Below are 8,830 nucleotides of genomic sequence, written 5' to 3'. Positions count from 1 at the left end.
AAACACGATTTTGAAATGAAAATGCTTGGACAAAGTGGTGAAAGTTTAAACACTCTGCTTTATTGAGCAAACTTGCAAGTTTGGGTGTCTAGGCAGGTAGGCACACCTACCAGTTAGAGCAAAACCATTTTATCCCTTAGCCCGGCCGAAGTGGTCTCTCCCCTATCACTCCGTTGGTTAGAGACTCAAGGGGTTACAGCCTATCCCGGTACGCCTGCTGGCCCCTCCCCTGTTTACCTCCCTGCTTCCTTCATTTGATATTCCACCCACTCTTATTTACTTATGCCCATATTTGGTTTTGATTCCTCTGAGCATACTTTCTTAATCACTCTTTATTAATCTCCCCCTCCCATCATGTAACCACAAGGTCATGAGTTTCGAACGTTAAGAGATGTGTTCAAGTTCCTCTCTCTTTCTTCCAACCATAAAGCCATAAGTTCTGAAAACTGACAAGTATGTTTCAGCCTGTGCCTAGTTTATCTAACTCTTCTGACCACAAGCCTGACCACAACTTCTTACTATTTCAACTGAAGCCCTATCTTCCGAGTATCTTCCAAGCGGCCACTGGGGCACAGGAGCAGGATTTGAAAAAAATTAAAACAAATGCTTACATCTGCGTAAGCTTTAATAGAAACATCAAAATTGGCACAGTAATAGATTCTGGGATTCGGGGGCCTCTCGCTTTTCTTCTGAGGAGGACTGTTCCAGTAGGGGCAAGACATCTGTCGATTTGCAAACGGTGGCCGAAGTAAAAATTACATTATCAAAATGCAATATCTGGGGAGAAAAAAAGCAATTTGTCACCAATCATATCAATATAATAAAATAAGAAAGAAGCAACCATTCAATAAACATAGATTAGATTCAGTATTACTGGGAAATAGCCAGTACAGAGCAAAGTGAAAATCAACAGACCAAAAAGTAAACAACAATAAAGGCAATCCACACTACTTATGTTGGTCACATTTTTTTGACTGGAGATGTCCATTGCAAAGTTCAGAAAAGTGCGAATTTCAAAGGATAATGGATTTTCGGTTTGGTTCGTGCATTCGTTTAAAAGTGCAATATTAGGCAAAGTCACATTAAATGAGAACTGGACTAATTTCTCCGCCATTCCTACCAGTAAGTTCACCCTCCGAGAGCGACCTACCATGGGTGTCCACAGAAATTTTTCTGGTGGTGGGTTGGGGAGGCTGGTGAGTGATCATAATTCATACACATCAGCCTCACTTCTCCTCATGTGTCTGCACTTGTTTTGTTGCTTAGAATCATATACCATGATACTACACTCTGTGCAGGACAATAATTCCTACACAGAGTGTTGGGAAATCCTCGGAATTTGTCAGCATGTAGAAATATATTCTAGGTAATTTGTACACATCAATGTGAGAGTTGGAGTGCCTGGTTTTAAAGGGCAAGCTAGATATAGTGGGTTTATTGGAAACCTGATGGAATAAGAACATAAGAAGAGCCGTGTTGGATCAGATCAAGGGTCCATCTAGTCCAGCACTCTGTCCACACAGTGGCCAACCAGCTGTTGACCAGGGACCAGCAAAGCAGGACATGGTGCAGCAGCACCCTCCCACCCATGTTCCCCAGCAACTGGTGCACACAGGCTTCCTGCCTCGAATACTGGAAGTTGCACATAGCCATCAGAACTAGCCTTCTCCTCCAGGAATTTATCCTGCCCCTTTTAGACCCTTCATCACATATATATGGTCTAATATATATATATATATATATATATATATATATATATATATATATATATATGTGTGTGTGTGTGTGTGTGTGTGTGTGTGTGTGTGTGTGTACAAAATCATGCATGGTTCTATGCATGTCTACTCAGAAATAAGCCCCAGTGCAACAGCTTCCTAGTATGCAATGGGGACACGCTACGAATGAGTCTTCTATTGCAGGAACCAAAGAGCCCATTCCTAGTGTGCTTTTCCTTTCTGTTTTTTTTTTTCCTGGAGGCGTAGGGACCCCACATTTTTTGTGTCCCCACTTTAAGGCTTTCCACTTCATAGGAAGGGGTGTGGTCTGAGAAGAAGGCTCTGGACTAAGGCATAAAAGGCTTCGGTCGATTCACAGATTTTGATGAACCAAATTGCTCACTGGGAGCTGTCCTAGGTGCTGCAACATCCAGCTGACCTTGCTGTCCACTGGTGGGCTCCTGCTTCAGACTAGAAAAGGGTGTTGTGAAAAAGAGGTGCTGAAAAAGTTGCAGACACCAACTCCAAGGAGGGATTCCACTAAAAAGTGGTTACTTCAAATTATATATTTCATCTTTAAGATTATTTATTACATTTCTGTACTGCCTAATAGCCAAAGCTCTCTGGGTGTTTTACAAAAGATTAAAAATGTAACAATGCAATGTAAAATAAAAAAATAAAAACATTTACATACAAAAACAATTTAAAACAATCAACCCTAAAAACCACAAGATGGGTTAAAAACCCCGTGGTACTCACAAGAAATGTATGAACCAAAGCGGACATCTCTGCAATCGTCATTTCATCACTATCCATCCAAGATATTACTGCAGGGGTGCTCAACCTACAGCCCCCTCTTTTCCCTGCAGATCAGCTGATCAGCGAGGCTTTGGGGAAAAGACTGCCACTATTAGCAATACTGAGAAATAATCCAGATTGGTGGGGGAGGAAGCTTTCTTCACCACTAAGCAGGGAAACTTCATTCTTATCTCTGGTCAGAGAATGAAGATAAGGGAGGGCGGAGCTTGGCAGCCATGAAGCTGGTGAGGTTTTTCTAATTCTCTAACCAGCCTTGCCAGGAAAATCAATTATCTCTTTTTTAAAGGGCATAAATCTCTAAGCAACATGTTGGAAAAGGACTATGAATGCTAAGTGTTTAAGTTGTTGCTGATGTCGGAGCAAGCTGAAAACAGATGAGGTGAGATTTTTGGAATGTTTTGTGTGCGTCTGTGAAAACAAAACCGACTGCAGCATCCGGCCGTCGCTGGCGATAGTTACAGCAGTTAAGGGTTTGTTTTTGTTAGAGATGCGGACTTGATTTATTGTGAATCTCACCTTCTATTGCAAAGCGGAGAAGAGTTTATAACTGGCTCCATAAAGACGAAAGCAGTTTATCGTTGGCTGGTGTGCGAAGGGGGGAGGCGATTGGTAGTGGAGTGATAGCAACGTTCAGTGAGGAGACAAAGTGTTTACGGGACTTGTGGACTGTGTTTATGGTTTGTTCGGTCTCCTCTAGTGAATGTTGTTTTGATATATGATGTAAATTCCCCCCCTGAGAAGAAAGAGTGATTAACACACAGAAGATAAACAAATAAATAAACTGCCAAGAAAGGGAGCCGGAGTTAAAGATTTATGCCCTATGTCTAACATCAAAAGGAGGATTAAAAAAGAATTTCAAAAGTTAAGTGATCAGAAAAAACGACCAAGTAATCATAACCTCTCCCATCTGGAGAATCAGTTTCAGAAGGAGAACAGGAAGACACAGACCCAGCTCTTTTAGACACAGACCCAGTTAGAGAAGAAAACATGGCTGAAGGGGGAAAAGGAACTGGCAGTCAGCCAGCCTCCATAGCTGAAATTCAAGCTTTTGTTGCAGGAAATAACGCAGTCATTTTTTAAAAAATGGATCAGCAAATGGAGAGTCTTAAATAACAGATGTGTGTGCTGGCTGATAAAATTTTGCAGAATGTTAATGCCATTAAGGATTTGGAGGCAGGAGCAGACCTGACCCAGAAGAAACAAGAGGCTTTTGAAAAATCAACAAATGTGCAGTTCAGAGACCACGAATTAAGGCTGATAGCTTTAGAAGATCAATCTTGTCGTTCATCGATTCAAATAAAACATTTAAAGCAAACACAAGGAGAGGATTTGAGAGAAATAATCCTGAATTGGTTCAAAGAGTTGATGCCTGATTTGCAAATAGACGGATCTGAAATTGATAGAGTTCACAGAGTGGGGGGGGGGCAAAATTACAAAGGGGCTATTAGAGACATTTTGGTGAAATTTGGTAATTATTATAAAAAAGAGCAAGTCATGAAGAAACTGAGGTCTATGGCCCAGCTACAGTATAAAGGCAAATCAGTGCAAATTTACAATGATCTTTCTCAGCATACATTGAATTGGAGGCGCAGCGTCAAGCCAATAACTGAAATATTAGTGAAGAAAAAAATCACATATTCGTGGAGTTATCCTGTTTTTCTAGGATTTACATATGGTAGGGGGGGAGCACAAAGTAACCTCTCTGGATCAGGGTAAAGAGTTGTTGAAGAGCTTGGGTCTGTTTGGGGAAGCAAGTGTGATTGGAACAGGTGGGGGGATGAGGCTGGGGCATCTGGGATGTAACAGAATTGTTAATTGTATTATGAGATAATTGTAGTCAGAAATGTTAAGCATAGAAACCTTACCGGCCAGGCGCAGCACTGCCTCCCCCCTCCCCCTAAAGTAGATGGCTGGAGTATTAGACTCACGGGGATGTGGGGGGGGAAGAGTTGGGGGGAGGGGAGGGGGGAAGGGAGGATGGTAGGGGTTAGAGTAAGGGGACCGGGGTTATATTATGGTGTTTGTGTTTTTTGTTTGTATGTAAATTTGAGTTCCAGAGCACAAGGGATCGAAAGAGACTCCAAAAGGGTGAATATGGATAAAAAGATAAAAGTATCAACACTCAATGTTAAAGGTTTGGGGGCAGTCGTGAAAAGGAGGAGAATAGAACAAATGTTTAATAAAGAAGGATCTGATATCATAATGATGCAAGAAACACATCAAGGCTTTGATAATGTAAATAAGATAAAATTAAAGTGGCTAGCTTATTATGAAAAGTCATTGGGGACTTCAAAAAAAATGGAGTGGCCACTTTGATTTCAAAAAAGAGTGGATTCATATTAGAAGACATAAAAAAGGACGATAGTGGTAGATATCTTATGATAAAAGGTAAAATTGAAGGAAAGATATATACATTAATTAATGTTTATGCCCCAAATGAGAGACATAGAGAGTTTTTTTATAAAATTATTTAAAGAAATAGAAGATTTTAAGGAGGGGTATGCTATCTTAGCTGGGGATTTTAATATGGTTATGGATAACAGATGGGACAGGTCAAACCCCACTAATGTTGAAAAGAGGAATAATATAACTATATTGAATAAATTAGTAAAAGAAAATGATTATTTGGATTCTTGGCATTTACTCAACGGGGTTAAGCCTGGGTTTTCATATTTTTCCCCAGTTCATCATACATACTCCAGGATAGATCATATCTTTGTCTCAAAAGATTTGGCAACGAAGATTTGTAAAATGGAAATGGGGATAATAAAGGTAACTGATCACGCTTTGTTAAGTTTAGAATTTGCAGTCAAGAAGAATTACAAAGAGGCGTACAGATGGAAATTGAATACAAAAATATTGAAATATAATAAAGTGGTAGAAAAAATTCAGAAGGAATTGTCAGAGTCATGGGAAATTAATGAAAAGGGAGGAACAGCTGGGTCAGTCGTTTGGGACACCATGAAGGCTGTAGTAAGAGGAATTTGTATTAGAGAAATGTGTAGTTTAAAAAGACAACAACATGCAGAGCAGGAGAAGCTAGAGATAGAAATTAGAAGTTTGGAGGAAGAATATTGGCAAGGTAAAAATAAATATAAATTAGTAGAAATACAAGCTAAGAAGAAGCAATTAGAAAATTTAAATTTAGAGGAGGTTCAAAAAAAATTAATATATATGAAAAGGGAGTATTTTGAAAATAGCAATAGGAATTCTAGATTGCTTGCCAGGCTCACACAAAAAGAAAAAGGGAGAAATGGGATAGAAGCATTGAAGGATAATAAAGGGAATTATTGTTATACAATGAAAGATAAAATAAAAAATTTTCAGAAATTTTATCAGGAATTATATAAGGGTAAAGAAATTCAACAAGAGAAGGTGGAGGAATATATTGGAAGGTATATAAAGAAGGGAATAAAAACAGTACATAAAGAGCAAATGGAGAAGGTAATAACTCAAAGAGAAGTTGAAGATGTAATTGATAATTTGAAAGTGGGTAAATCACCGGGAGCAGATGGTTTAGGATCAGAATATTATAAAGTTTTTAAAGAGTTTTTAGCTCCGAAATTAGTGAAACTTTATAATGCTATATTATTAGGAGAGAAGATACCAGAATCATGGGAACATTCATTGATAATATTAATTCCAAAACCAGATAAAGATTTGACTATCCCTGATTCATATAGACCTATCTCATTAATAAATCAGGATGCCAATTTTTTTTTCATCTATTATGGCTAAACGGTTAAATAAATTTATATCAGAATATATAGGAGAGGATCAATGCGGATTTGTGGCAGGAAGGCAGATGCATAGTTTAGTGGGGAGAGTTTTAAACGCAATAAATGCAATAAAAAAGTCAAATACTAAGGCAGGAATTTTGGCATTGGATATTTTTAAGGCTTTTGATTGTGTGAGCTGGCAGGCAATAAAGATTATTGTAGATAAAATGGGATTTGGAAATAAATTTAAAAATATAATAGAACAGTTATATTCCCAAAATACAGCTGTAGTGGTGGTAAATGACGGACTCACTGAAAAGATACGACTAGCCAGAGGTACAAGACAAGGATCTCCGCTCTCGCCGGTCCTGTTTGTAATGGTTATGGAAGTATTGGCGAATGCATTAAGGGATGATGGAGAGATAGAAGGAATTGGAGAGGTAAGGGAAATAAAGTTGAATATGTTTGCGGATGATACCTTATTGACTATTAAGAACCCAATAAGAAAAATAGATAGAATTAAATCTCAACTGAGAGAATTTGAAGAAGCTACAGGGTTAAGAATAAATTGGTCTAAATCAGAGATGATGTTGTTTAATTATACTAAGAAGGAAGAAAAGGAATGGGAACAAAAGGGAATAGAAATGAGAGTTAAGGAGGAGATTAAATATTTGGGAATTAAACTTATAAAAAACCTAGAGAATTTAGAAAAGGAGAATTTAATGAGGTTAAAGAAAGAGGTATTAGAAAAATTGGAAAAATATAAAAGATTAAATTTATCCTGGTTTGGAAGAATAGCACTAATAAAAATGAAGATTTTAGCTAAACTTAATTTTGTGTTTAGGATGTTACCAATAAAAATTTCAGAAATTGAGATAAAAAGTTGGCAAAATATTATTAATAAATATTGTAACGGAGAAAAGAAAGCGAGGGTAAATAAGAATAATTGGTATTTAAGCCAAAAAAAGGGTGGATTGGGTCTCCCAAATATAAAATTATACTATGTAGCAAATAGATTAAGACATATTGTAGAAGCTATTATAGGAGTAGGAGATTTACATTGGATGGAGGATAAAATTACAAGTAATGTAGAATGAGTTTGGAAAATGTCTTTTTTAAGGAAGGAGGGAGAAAGTGGGTTGGAAGTATAGATAATCCACTCCTGAGGACTCAATGGGAAATTTGGAGTAAATTTAAAGGGAAGCTGCTTCCGAGCAACTCTCCCTTATCACCGGTAATAATGTTAAAGAATTTCCCAGAGGATCTGAAGGGTAGATTATGTAAAATATTAAAAGAGAAAAATAAAATGAAATTAAAGGATTGGTTAAGAGATATAAAAACAAGAGAAGATATGGAAAATTTGTTAAAGGAGAAAAAATTATCTTGGTTAGAGTATGGGCAATTAGAACAATGGAATAAAAAGTGGATTAAAGATAATAGAGTTTGTAGAGAGATGAGGAAGTTTGAAGAGTTAATAGTAAATAAGGAAAAAGGTAAAGGAGAAGTATAGTTTTAAAAGGGTTAATGAGCGAAATATATAAAATATTGTTAGAAAAGGAGTTAAGGGATAGTTCAGGGAAAATGGTATGGGAGACAGATTTGAAGGTACAAATAGGGCGACAGAGCTGGGAGGGACTGTGGAAACAGAGAATGTTGAGAAGTATGTCAGTGAGAATAAAGGAGAATTATTTTAAAATTTTGTGGAGGTGGTACCTAACCCCGATTAGATTGAATAAGATAAATGAGCAATACTCAGCAAACTGTTGGAGAGGTTGTGGGGAAATAGGAACGTATTTACATATGTGGTGGGAATGCAAATATGTACAAAGATTATGGAAGATGGTGTTTTTTGAAATTGAAGAAATAGTGGGAATGAAAATAGAACAAACACCAAAGATTGCATTACTGTCACTATTTGAAGATATAAAATGTGGAAAAGAAACTAAAGAGTTGATATCGAGTTTGCTGACTGCAGCACGATTGATGGTAGCTAGGAACTGGAAGATTCAAGGGGAATACTCTATTGAAGAATGGTATAAAGAAGTATGGGATATAGCTATTAATGATAAACTGACTTGTAATATTAAGTGGAGAAAAGGTATAACTAAAATAAATGAGTTTGAAGGAATCTGGAAACAGTTCCTAATATTTGTGTTTATTAAGGGAAGTGGGAAACTGCCAGCAGAAGAAACGATAAGATTTTGGAATCAGGAATAGATCCCGAGGTGGAGGGTGCACTTTTATATTAAGAATGATTATGTTATGGTATAATATTTTATAGTTAATATCTATTCAATACATATGTACTCAACATTTACTCAACATGTATGTAGTATGTAAAAAAAAAAGAGAATGAAGATAAAAGTGTTTTAAAAGCATTTTAAAAAATGGGAAGGCTGAACAAGACCATTTATTTATTTATCACTAGGATCTCAGGGCGGTGTACAAATACAATTATACAAAGATGTGTTTCCTACCAGGTAGGGTGAGCCACTAACTCTTCCCTGCCTAGCTCAGTTCTTGGTGGCAGCCCTTGGTCTGCTCTTCCAGCTTCCACCATGACATCATCTTTCTTCA

The sequence above is a fragment of the Elgaria multicarinata genome, chromosome 12 (genome assembly GCF_023053635.1).
Source record: "Elgaria multicarinata webbii isolate HBS135686 ecotype San Diego chromosome 12, rElgMul1.1.pri, whole genome shotgun sequence".
NCBI classification, from domain to species: domain Eukaryota; kingdom Metazoa; phylum Chordata; class Lepidosauria; order Squamata; family Anguidae; genus Elgaria; species Elgaria multicarinata.
The sequence above is the reverse complement of the archived record's forward strand: the minus strand, read 5'-3'. Positions refer to the sequence as shown.